The sequence below is a fragment of the Gopherus flavomarginatus genome, chromosome 6 (genome assembly GCF_025201925.1).
Source record: "Gopherus flavomarginatus isolate rGopFla2 chromosome 6, rGopFla2.mat.asm, whole genome shotgun sequence".
NCBI classification, from domain to species: Eukaryota; Metazoa; Chordata; order Testudines; family Testudinidae; genus Gopherus; species Gopherus flavomarginatus.
Window position 1 is genome coordinate 61,472,436 of NC_066622.1, and position 11,546 is coordinate 61,483,981.

Below are 11,546 nucleotides of genomic sequence, written 5' to 3' on the forward strand. Positions count from 1 at the left end.
CCCAATGGGGTCCAAACCCCAAATAGATCCTTTTTACCCTGTAGAAGCTGTAAAAGCCTGTGACCAGGGCAGCTGCCTAGCAGCCGGCGCATATGCCTGCCAGCGTGAGAGCTCGTAAGGCACTAATCCAGATAGAGGTGGCTGGGTGGCAGGGGGAGTAAAGAGCCAGCAGAGTGGTGCAGCAGACGTGTGCTGTGCCCATAACCCAGAGGTCAATGGATCAAAGCCATTCTCTGATACATGAGCACTTGTCTCTTTTCCCTGTGGGCCTTCAAGCGATCAAAACCCTTGGCTTGCGGGCCCAGCTCTGTCTGCCATGTGCCTGGGCAGCAGCAGGACAGTCTCAAGAGAGCAGCTCCCACCCATTATCTCTTGTAGTGGAAAGGAAGTAGAATTGTGGTTGGACTTTTGCTATTTCTGTTCAGGGAATCAGTGGCTGTGAGGCAACCCTTACTGATAATGGCAGGGGAAGAGTTCTCTCTTCTGCATTGATGCTGCAATTTTTTGTTGTGCCCTTTCTCTCCCCCTTCAATGCAGGCAGGTAGGCTTGGTGGCTTGGGGATGTGGGTCAAGCCTGGTTTCTTTTGGCAGACACCTGGTTGAGAACTGGTGCTCTACGGTCTTGTCTAAACTGACCAGCCCTAATGTCTGTAGCCTCGTCTCATACTTTGGAAGCCTTTTATTTACCCCTTTCCACTGCAAAAACGACTATTTAGTCCTACTCTTTCTTTCCAAGCTGCTAACCAGTTACTGATCCATGAGAGGGCCCCAGCCATCTGGAGTAGCTTGTGACTGTGAGTGGCAACCTCAGGGCAGATTGTTAAGAAGCAGAGCACAATCCCCAAACTGGTTGTGTGTTCTAGACTTACGTTTCACCAAGTGTCAGATTCTGGATGACACCCCTTTTATGACTTTTTAAAGCAAACTTGCTATTTTTGCATCATTTGAGCGTTCTATGCAGAGGACTAGAAATGTTTCTATTAACCTGAATGTTAGATCATTTTAACATTGGCTGGAATCACAATGTTAAATTAGTTTTTATGACTTTAATAACTGATACTTCCTCTATCTCAGGACTAGCTATTAAACTGATTTTTGGACTAGGGAGATGGAATAGCAGCTTCCTCCATCCCTTGCACACATCACCCTGTTACTGTGGCACTGAACCCCCAGGAGCGGTGGACCTCCCTATGGGGAGAATATCGTGGTTGAAGAGCAGCAAAGAAAAATTGTATTGTCTGTGTTCCCATTTGGTTTGTTCTGAGTATGGTTTTGAGTCGTTTGTAACTCTTTCATCAGTTATTAGTAACATCTTATTATCAGGCCTCTGAACTGAAAGGCTGCTCTTGCAGGTTTTACTTTGTCGTTGTTTGTAGGCCAAACAGCCGCTTTCTTAGGCCTCGTCTACACTACGCATTTAAACCGAATTTAGCAGCATTAAAACGAATTAACCCTGCACCCGTCCACACAATGAAGCCCTTTATATCGATATAAAGGGTTCTTAATACCGATATCTGTACTCCTCCCCGACGAGGGGATTAGCGCGGAAATCGGTATTGCCATGTTGAATTAGGGTTAGTGTGGCCGCAATTCAATAGTATTGGCCTCCGGGCGGTATCCCACAGTGCACCCTTGTGACCGCTCTGGAAAGCAATCTGAACTCGGATGCACTGGCCAGGTAAACAGGAAAAGCCCCACGAATTTTGAATTTCATTTCCTGTTTGCCCAGCATGGAACTCTGACCAGCACAGGTGGCGATGCAGTCCCAAACCCAAAACGAGCTCCAGCGTGGACCGTCTGGGAGGTACTGGATCTGATCGCCGTATGGAGAGACAAATCTGTTCTATCAGAGCTCCGTTACAGAAGACGAAATGACAAAGCATTTGAAAAAATCTCGAGGCTATGATAGACAGAGTCCACAGCCGGGACTAAGTACAGTGCTGCGTGACAAGCATAACGGAAAGCCAAAGAATCAAATGGATGTTCATGGAGGGAGGGAGGGGAGACTGAGGACTCCAGCTATCCCACAGTCCCCGCAGTCTTTGAAAAGCATTTGCATTCTTAGCTGAGCTCCCAATGCCTGAACAGTCAAACACATTTTCCCAAGTGTTTCAAGGGACCCTGGAGCTAGGCAAAGGGGTCCAACGGGCAGGGCCCCTGGAGCTAGGTTTAGGGGACCCAGAGATAGGGCCCCTTGAGCTAGGGTTGGGGGACCCATGCATATGGCCCCTTGACCTAGGGTAAAGGGCCCCATGGGTAGGGCCTCTGAAGCTAGGGTTAGGGGACCCAGGGGTACAGGGCCTGCAGATAGGGTTAAGGGTCCCACGAGAAGGGACCTTGGAGCTAGGGTTAGGGGCCACACGGGAAGGGCCATTGGAGCTAGGGTTAGGGTTCCCACATGTAGGGACCCTGGAGCTAGGGCTAGGAGCCCCAGGGACGGGGCCACAGGAGCAAGGGTTGGGGGTCCCAGGGGTGGGGTGCCTGGAGCTAGTGTTCGGGTGTCTAGGGGTGGGGCCCCTGGAGCTAGGGTTAGCGGCCCCGTGGGCAGGGCACCTTGAGCAGGGGTTTGGATCCCCAGCAATGGGGCCTCTGGAGCAAGGGTTAGGGGTCCAAGGGGTGGGACCCATGGAACTAGGGTTAGGGGTCCCACTGGTAGGGCCCCTGAAGCTAGAGTTAGGGGACCCAGGGGTAGGGCCCATGCAGCTAGGGTTTGGAGCCCCAGAGATGGGGCCCATGGAGTTAGGGATAGGGGTTCCAGGAGTGGGGCCCCTGGAACTAGGGTTAGAGGCCCCACGGGTAGGGCCCCTGATGGTAGGGTTAGGCACCCCAGGGGTAAGGCCCCTGGAGCTAAGATTAGGGGTCCCACGGGTAGGTTCCCTGGAGCTAGGATTATGGGTCAAATGGGCACGAAGCCAGGAGCTAAGGTTAGAGATCCCACAGGTAGGATCTCAGGAGCTAGGGTTAGGGGCCCCACGGATAGGGCCCCTGGAGCTTGGGTTAGGGATCCTAAGGGAAGGGCCTCTGGAGCTAGGGTTAGGTGCCCCACGGGCAGGAGCCCAGGAGCTAGATTTAGGGGCCCCAAGGATGGGGCTCCTGGAGCGAGGGTTAAGGTCCCCACGGGTAGGGCCCATGGAGCTAAGGCTAGGGGCCCCATGGGGAGGTCCCATAGAGCTAGGGTTAGGGTCCCCACGGGTAGGGCCCCTGGAGATAGGGTCAGGGGCCCCAGGGATAGAGCCCCTGGAGCTAGTGTCAGGGACTCTAACCCCCAGATAGCAAAGTTAGTTGTCTGACCGCGAGAGAGACAGGCAACACCAGCAAGGTCCGATCAAAAGCTCTTTATTGACAAGTGCACGCATCAATATAGAGCAGCTCGTCTCCCGAGAGAAACAGCCCGCTCTTTAAATCATAGTATAAGCCTATATAGACAGTTCTGTCGCATCATAAATTATTCACTGGAGCAACCCACTCCCTTCTTTTAACAACTAGAAACTAGACACCTTTAGCATACATACATACCTAAAGTTAGAATGTAGGGGAGTTAAAAACAAACAACGAACAAAACCAGGGAGTGAAAACAAGGAGGCTGGGAAACTAGGGCACTTATCAGTTCTACGAAGGAGCTGCCCTAACACAGCACCTCTGGTACTATGCCAGGAATGCAGCTTCTCGCTTATCTCACATTTTCCCAGCGCTTGTGAGACATGATGCTGCTTCTCAGTGTTTTCCACTCAGGAATTACCCAAAAACCTCTGTTAGCCTGACTTTGGTCAGGTTGGCATACCTGGTTTTGTCTGCAATATCTTTATTCAGGCCTAACACTAGGGATAGGGGCCCCACGAGTACGGTTCCTGGAGCTAGGACTGGGGGCCCAACGGGTATGCCCCCTGGAGCTAGGGATAGGGGTCACAAAAGTAGGGCCTTTGGAGCTAGGGTTAGGGGCCCAACGGGTGGGGTCCCTGAAGCTAGGGATAGGAGCCCCATGGGTAGGGCCCCTGGAACTAGGATTAAGGGCCCCAGGGATGGGGCCCCGGAAGCTAGGGAAAAGGGTCCCAGGGGTGGGATGACTGGAGATAGGTTTAGGGGCCCGACGGGTATAGCCCCTGCAGCTAGGGTTAGGGGCCCCAATGGTAGGGCCCCTGGAGCTAGGTTTGGGGGTCCCACGGGTAAGGACTCTGTAGCTAGGGTTAGATCCCCATGGGTTGGGCCCCTGGAGCTAGGGTTAGAAGCCATAGGGATGGGGCCCTTGGAGCTAGGGTTAGGGGTACTGGGGGTCAGGCCCGTTGAGCTAGGGTTAGGGGCCCATGCATATGGCATCTGGAGCTAGGGTTAGGGGACACAGGGGTAAGGCCCCTATAGCTAGGGTTAGTGGTCGCATGGGTAGGGCCTCTGGAGCTAGGGTTAGGGGCCCCACAGGAAGGGACCTTAGAGTTTGGGTTAGGGGCCCCAGGGCTGGGGCTCATGGTGCTAGGGTTAGGGGTCCTAGGGGTGGGCCCTGGACCTAGGGATAGGGGTCCTAGTGGGGGAGTGCCTGGAGCTACGGTTAGGGGCCCCAGGGGTAGAGCCCATGGACCTAGGGTTAGGGGTCCCACGGGCTGGGACACTGGAGCTAGGGACAGGGGCCCCATTGGTAGGGCCCCTGGAAATTGGGTTAGTGGTTCCATGCGTAGAGCCCCTGTAGCTAGCATTAGCGGGTGCATGGCTAAGGACCTTGGAGATAGGATTTGGGGAACCAAGGGACTTGGCCCTTGAGCTAGGGTTAGTGTTCGCGTGGGTGGGGCCCCTGGAGCTAGTGTTTGGGTTTCCAGGGGGTGGGGTCTATGGAGCTAGGGCTAAGGACCCCACAGGTAGGGCCTCTTTAGCTAAGGTAAGGGCCCTACGGGCAGGGTGCCTGGAGCAAGCGTTAGGGGGCCCACGGGTAGGGCCCTTGGAATTAGGGTTAGGAGCCCCAGGTATGGGGCCCCTGGAGCTAGGGTTAGGGGATGCAGCGGTGGGGTCCCTGGAGCTTGGGATGGGGCCCCACGGAGAGGGCCCCTGTAGATAGGGGTAGTGGCGCAAGGGTTAGGGCCCCTGGATCTTTGGTAACAGACCAAAGGGGTAGGGCCCTGGAAGCTAAGGTTAGGCGTCCCATAGGTAGGGCCATTGGAACTTGGATTATGATTCCCACATGTAGGGCCCCTGGAGCTAGGGTTAGGGTTCCCAGGGGTGGGGCCTCTGGACCTAGTGTTAGGGGCACCACGAGGACGGCCCCTGGAGCTAGGGTAAGGTCCCACTGGTAGAGCCCTTGGAGCTAGGGTTAGGGGAACCACGGGTAGGGCCCCTGGAGCTGGGGGAAGAAGCCCCACGAGTAGGGCCCCTAGAGCTGGGTTAGGGAAACCAGGGATGGGGCCCCTGGAGGTAGGGTTAGGGCCCCAAGTGTTAGAGCCCCTGGAGTTTCCATTAGGGGTCCCATGGGTAGGATCCCTGGAGCTAGGGTTAGGAGCCCTAGGAGTAGATCCTCTGGAGCTGGGGATTTGAGCCTCAGTGGTAGGGCCCCTGGAGCTAGGGTTAGGTGTCTCACGGGTAAGGCCTCTGGAACTAGGGTTAGGGGTCCACAGGTAGGAGCCCTGCAGTTAGGCTTAGGGGTCCCACTGGTAGGGCCCCTGGAGCGAGGGTTAGGGGCCCCACGGGTTGGGCCCCTGGAGCTAGAGTTAGGGGCCCCAGTGTTAGGGCCCCTGGAGCAAGTGTTAGAGACCTTATGGTTAGGGCCCCTGGAGCTAGGGTTAGGGGCCTCACGGGTAGGGTCAAAGGAGTTAGGGTTAGGATCCCAATGGGTAGGGCCCCTGGAGCTATAGTTTGGGGCCCTACAAGCAGGGTCCCTAAAGCTAGGGTTAGAGGCCCCAGGGATGGGGCACCTGGAGCTAGGTTTAGGGGCCCCACGGGTATGGCCCCTGAAGCTAGGGTTATGGGCTCCAGGAGTAGGGCCCCTGGAGCTAGGGTGAGGTTTCCCAAGGGTAAGGCCCCTGGAGCTAGAGATAGGGGCCCCACGGGTATAGTCCCTGGAGCTAGGGTTAGGGACCCAATGGTAGGGCCCATGGAATTAGGTTTCGGGGTCCCACGGGTAAGGACTCTGTAGCTAGGGTTAGGGGTCCCATGGCCTGGGCCCATGAAGCTACGGTTAGAGGCTGCAGGGATGGGGCCCGTGGAGTTAGGGTTAGGGGTACCAGGGATCGGGTCCCTGGAGCTAGGGTTAGGGGCCCACGCGTATGGCATCTGGAGCTAGGGTTAGGGGCCCCACAGGTAGGGACCCTTGACTCTGGGTGAGGGGCCCCAGGGTTGGGGCTCATGGTGCTAGGGTTAGGGGTCCTAGGGTTGGGCCCCTGGAGCTAGGGTTAGCGATCTTATTGGTGGGGAGCCTGGAGCTAGGGTAAAGCGCCCTACGGTTAGGTCACCTGGATCTAAGTTTAGGGGTCCCATGGGTAGTGCCTCTGGATCTAGGTTTACGGGCCCCATGGGTAGCGCACCTGCAGCTAGGGTTATGGGCCCCATGGCTAGGGCCCCTGGAGCTAGGTTTGGGGGTCCCACGGGTAAGGACTCTGTAGCTAGGGTTAGATCCCCATGGGTTGGGCCCCTGGAGCTAGGGTTAGAAGCCATAGGGATGGGGCCCTTGGAGCTAGGGTTAGGGGTACTGGGGGTCAGGCCCGTTGAGCTAGGGTTAGGGGCCCATGCATATGGCATCTGGAGCTAGGGTTAGGGGACACAGGGGTAAGGCCCCTATAGCTAGGGTTAGTGGTCGCATGGGTAGGGCCTCTGGAGCTAGGGTTAGGGGCCCCACAGGAAGGGACCTTAGAGTTTGGGTTAGGGGCCCCAGTGCTGGGGCTCATGGTGCTAGGGTAAGGGGTCCTAGGGGTGGGCCCTGGACCTAGGGATAGGGGTCCCAGTGGTGGGGTGCCTGGAGCTACGGTTAGGGGCCCCAGGGGTGGAGCCCATGGACCTAGGGTTAGGGGTCCCATGGGTTGGGACACTGGAGCTAGGGACAGGGGCCCCATTGGTAGGGCCCCTGGCAATTGGGTTAGTGATTCCACGCGTATAGCCCCTGTAGCTAGCGTTAGCAGGCGCATGGCTAAGGACCTTGGAGATTGGATTTGGGGCCCCAGGGACTTGGCCCTTGAGCTAGGGTTAGTGTTCGCGTGGGTGGGGCCCCTGGAGCTAGTGTTTGGGTTTCCAGAGCGTGGGGTCTATGGAGCTAGGGCTAAGGACCCCATGGGTAGGGCCTCTTTAGCTAAGGTAAGGGCCCTATGGGCAGGGTGTCTGGAGCAAGTGTTAGGGACCCCACGGGTAGGGCCCTTGGAACTAGGGTTAGGATCCCCAGGTATGGGGCCCCTGGAGCTAGGGTTAGGTAATGCAGGGGTGGGGTCCCTGGAGCTTGGGTTAGGGGCCCCACAGAGAGGGTCCCTGGAGATAGGGTTAGTGGCGCAAGGGGTAGGGCCCTTGGATCTTTGGTAACTGACCCAAGGGGTAGGGCCCCGGAAGCTAAGGATAGGGTCCCATAGGTAGGGCCATTGGAGCTAGGATTATGATTCCCACATGTAGGGCCCCTGGAGCTAGGGTTAGGGTTCCCAGAGGTGGGGCCTCTGGACCTAGTGTTAGGGGCACCATGAGGACGGCCCCTGGAGCTAGGGTAAGGTCCCACGGGTAGAGCCCTTGGAGCTAGGGTTAGGGGAACCACGGGTAGGGCCCCTGGAGCTAGGGGAAGAAGCCCTACGAGTAGGGCCCCTAGAGCTGGGTTAGGGAAACCAGGGATGGGGCCCCTGGAGGTTGGGTTAGTTCCTCAAGGGTTAGAGCCCCTGGAGTTTCCATTAGGGGTCCCACGGGTAGAATCCTTGGAGCTAGGGTTAGGAGCCCTAGGAGTAGATCCTCTGGAGCTGGGGATATGAGCCTCAGTGGTAGGGCCCCTGGAGCTAGGGTTAGGGGTCTCACGGGTAAGGCCTCTGGAACTAGGGTTAGGGGCCCACAGGTAGGGGCCCTGCAGTTATGGTTAGGGGCCCCACGGGTTGGGCCCCTGGAGCTAGAGTTAGGGGCCCCAGGGAAGGAGTCCCTCGAGCTAGGGTTAGGGGCCCCAGGGGTAGAGCCCTGTAGCTGGGTTGAGAGGTTTATTTAAAATAGACATACATCTTTTAAGATCTGCTTCAGAAATTCTAATGTTGATATAAGCAAAAATCTTCATAGTGTTCCCCGGTCATCTTTCCTGATAACAATTTCCGCATCCGTAACATTTCCAAACTTGCTGAATCTTTCCTGCAGTTCAGCCTCAGATACTGTATGGCCAAGTCCTCCAACATATAAACGTTTTAAAACTTGTTTTTTCTCCATAATAAAAAGTCAGACTGTTTCATTTAGGATGTATGTTTTATCCTTCGCACATGTCCAGCCAGGAAAGGGTAGGGCCTCTGGAGCTAGGGTTAGGATCCCAATGGGTAGCGCCCCTGGAGCTATAGTTTGGGGCCCTACGAGCAGGGTCCCTAAAGCAAGGGTTAGGGGCCGCAGGGATGGGGCATCTGGAGCTAAGTTTAGGGGCACCATGGGTATGTCCCCTGCAGCTAGGGTTAGGGCCCTAAGCGGTAGGACCCCTGGAGTTTGGGTTAGGGGTCCCACGTGAAGGGCCTCTGGAGATAGCGTTAGTGGCCTGACTGGTAGGGCCCCTGCAGCTAAGGATAGGGGCCCCAGGTTGAAGGGCCCCTGCACTTAGGGATAGGGGCCCTACGGGTAAGGCCCCTGGAGTTAGGGTTAGGGGCCGCACAGTTAGGGCCTCTGGAGCTATGGTTAGGGGCTTCACGTGTAAGGCCCCTGGAGCTAGGTTTACGGGCCCCATGGATAGGGCACCTGGAGCTAGGGTTAGTGGCCCCAGGTATGGGGCACTTGGAGTTACTGTTAGGGGCTCCACGAATGGGACCCCTGGATTTAGGATTAGGGACCCCATGGGTATGGCCCCTGGAGCTAGCGTTAGGGGCCCCAGGGGTAGTGCACCTGGAGCTAGGGTTAGGGGTCCCAGAGGTAGGGACTCTGGAGCTAGTGTTAGGGGCCCCACGTGTAGGGCCTCTGGAGCTATGGTTTGGGACCCCTTGGGCAGTGTCCTTATAGCTAGGGTTAGATGCGCCAGGGATGTGGCCCATGGAGCAAAGGTTAGGGGTCCCAGGGGTGGGGCCCCTGGAGCTAGGGTTAGAGATTTCACGCTTAAGGCCTCTGGAGCTAGGATTAGGGGCCCACTCGTAGGGCCCCTGAAACAAGGGCTATGGGCCCCACGGGTTGAGCACCTGGAGCTATTGTTCGGGGCAACAGGGATGGAGCCTCTGGAGCTAGGGTTAGGGGCCCATGGGTATGGCAACTGGAGATAGAGTAAGGGGCACAGGGGTAGGGCCCCAGGAGCCAGGGTTAGGGGCCCCACAGGTAGGGACCCTGGTGGAGTAGGGACTATCTGTGTGGGAGATGGAAGAGCAGGGGGTGACGTAAGGTGAGGGACAGGATCTAAGCCTGTAACTCGAGCTAGGCAGCGGGGAGGGGTCAGCACCTTTGCCTGGGAAGCTGGACACAGGAAGGGGCCGGCTGGAGGGAGTTAGTTCAGTTTTGGTTTGGAGCTGGGTTATTGGAATTCAGGGATTCCCAAACTGGGAACTAAGCTTTCTGAACCCCCAGAAGGACTCGATCGAGAGGTCCTGGTTGTGCCCCAAAGCACTGCTGTATCCTTCGTTCCTGTTGGCGAAAAAAAACTTTTGTTTTACTGGCTGGCTGAGTCACTGTGTGTCCCAGGAAGAGGGGTGCAGTACCGGATTCCCCCATACTCCGTGACATAAATATCTGTGCCCTCCACTAACCCCCTAAGCCCCTCTGGGACCCCTGCAGCCTGGACGTAGGTATCTGTGCCCCCCACGAACCCCCTAAGCCTCCCAGGGACCCCTTCAGCCTGCATGTAGGTGGAACCCTTCTGCCAGGCTGAATTGATAGCAGCAAGGACTGGGTTCAATACATAGGGGTCCCTTCCCTACTACGTAATGCAAACCAGCTCGAGCTCCCATCCTGTGACATGGGAAAATTTTACATACGCATCCCTAGATGCCTCAAAGAGGTGATACTTCCCCTCTCGCAAGCACAGAGTCTGGGTGTAGCAGAAAATGTTTAATAACGTGAGATAAACAACATAGCATTAAATTGGGAAAACACCTCAATTAGGCCGTGTCCTTTTCCCTGGGCTCTTGAGTCTAGCAATCCCCAAATCACCCCAAGACTCCAAAGTCCAATACCTCAAATGTTTCAAGAGTCCAGCAACCCCAAAATCACCCACAGTTGCGCAACCCCAGAGTTCAAGAGTCTATCTGCAGGGTTTTTCCCCCTGCCAGCCTGGGTAGAAAGGAGCACTTTACGTGGTCCACTGCTGACTGCCCTGCCTCTCTGTGGGATTCTGCTTCCGCCTTCCCCATGAACTGCTCAGCTCGATCCACCAGCTACTCTGTTCTGCCAGCTGACCAGCGATCTGCTCCAGCTATCTTAAAAAACTACTCAGCTCGCCTCACTCCGTAGGCTATTCCAACCATCTCACAAACTGCTTTTCTCTGTCAGCTGCTTTGCTCCACAACATAACTTCAGACTCTTTTGCTAGCTAACAAAGCTCTTTAAGTGATTTCAGCTCAGGAACCTAGAACTTCAATTGTTAAAAGAATCATACTTCAGCTTTACTCTTCAACTGCTAAAAAAGAAGAAAGTGCAATTCATGTTTCTGGTTCACCCAAGGAGCTCACTCCCTTGTCTAGCGAGAGCCACTCAAGTTATGGTGAGAATCCCTGTCTCAAAGCAGTTTCACAGTTCCTCATCCACACAATCAGGGTGACAACACTTCACATCTCATGCCCCAACAAGAAATAAACCGGGATACCACAGCTGCCAAAGTAGTCATCCCAGGCTGTCGTTGCCGTGTCAGGAGGGGTGGGTGTGCCTATGCAAACACGATCAGCCCCTGAAATTCTTTTCTACACTCTCCATAATTCACCACCAGATGTCAAGGTAGAGTTCATCCTGCTTCTGCTTACATAGGTATCTGTGCTCCCCACAAGCCCCTAAACCCACCGGGACCCATCTAGCCTGGATAAAGGTATCTGTGTTCCCCACAAACCTCTAAGCCCCCCAGGGAACCCGCAAGCCCAGATGTAGGCATCTGTACGCCCCACAAACCCCCTAATACCCACAGGACCCCTCCAGCCTGTAGGTAGGTATCTGTGACCCCCAGAGCCACACAAAGACCCTCAGGACCCCTACAGCATGGATGTTTGTATCTGTGACCCCCACAAAGCGCCTAAGCTACCCAGGGACCCCTACAATCGGGATGTAAGTATCTGTTCCCCCCAAAACAACTAATCCCCCCGAGACCCCTCCAGCCTAGACATAGGTATCTCAGACCCCACAACCCTCCTAAGACCCCCGAAACCCCTCCAGCCTAGACGCAGGTATCTGTGCCCCTCACAAACCCCCTAGGCCACGATGGGACCCCTCCAGCCTCGACATAGTTATCTGAGCTCCCC

General features: G+C 55.9%; 1 protein-coding gene across 1 annotated transcript in view; it reads right to left on the minus strand.

The window, feature by feature from the left end:
- Positions 1-11,546, minus strand: part of LOC127054176 (zinc finger protein 850-like) — a gene marked incomplete at both ends in the record, with an annotated part of 1,166,641 nt that overhangs the window by 1,100,359 nt on the left and 54,736 nt on the right. The gene's annotated exons all lie outside the window — the stretch shown is intronic.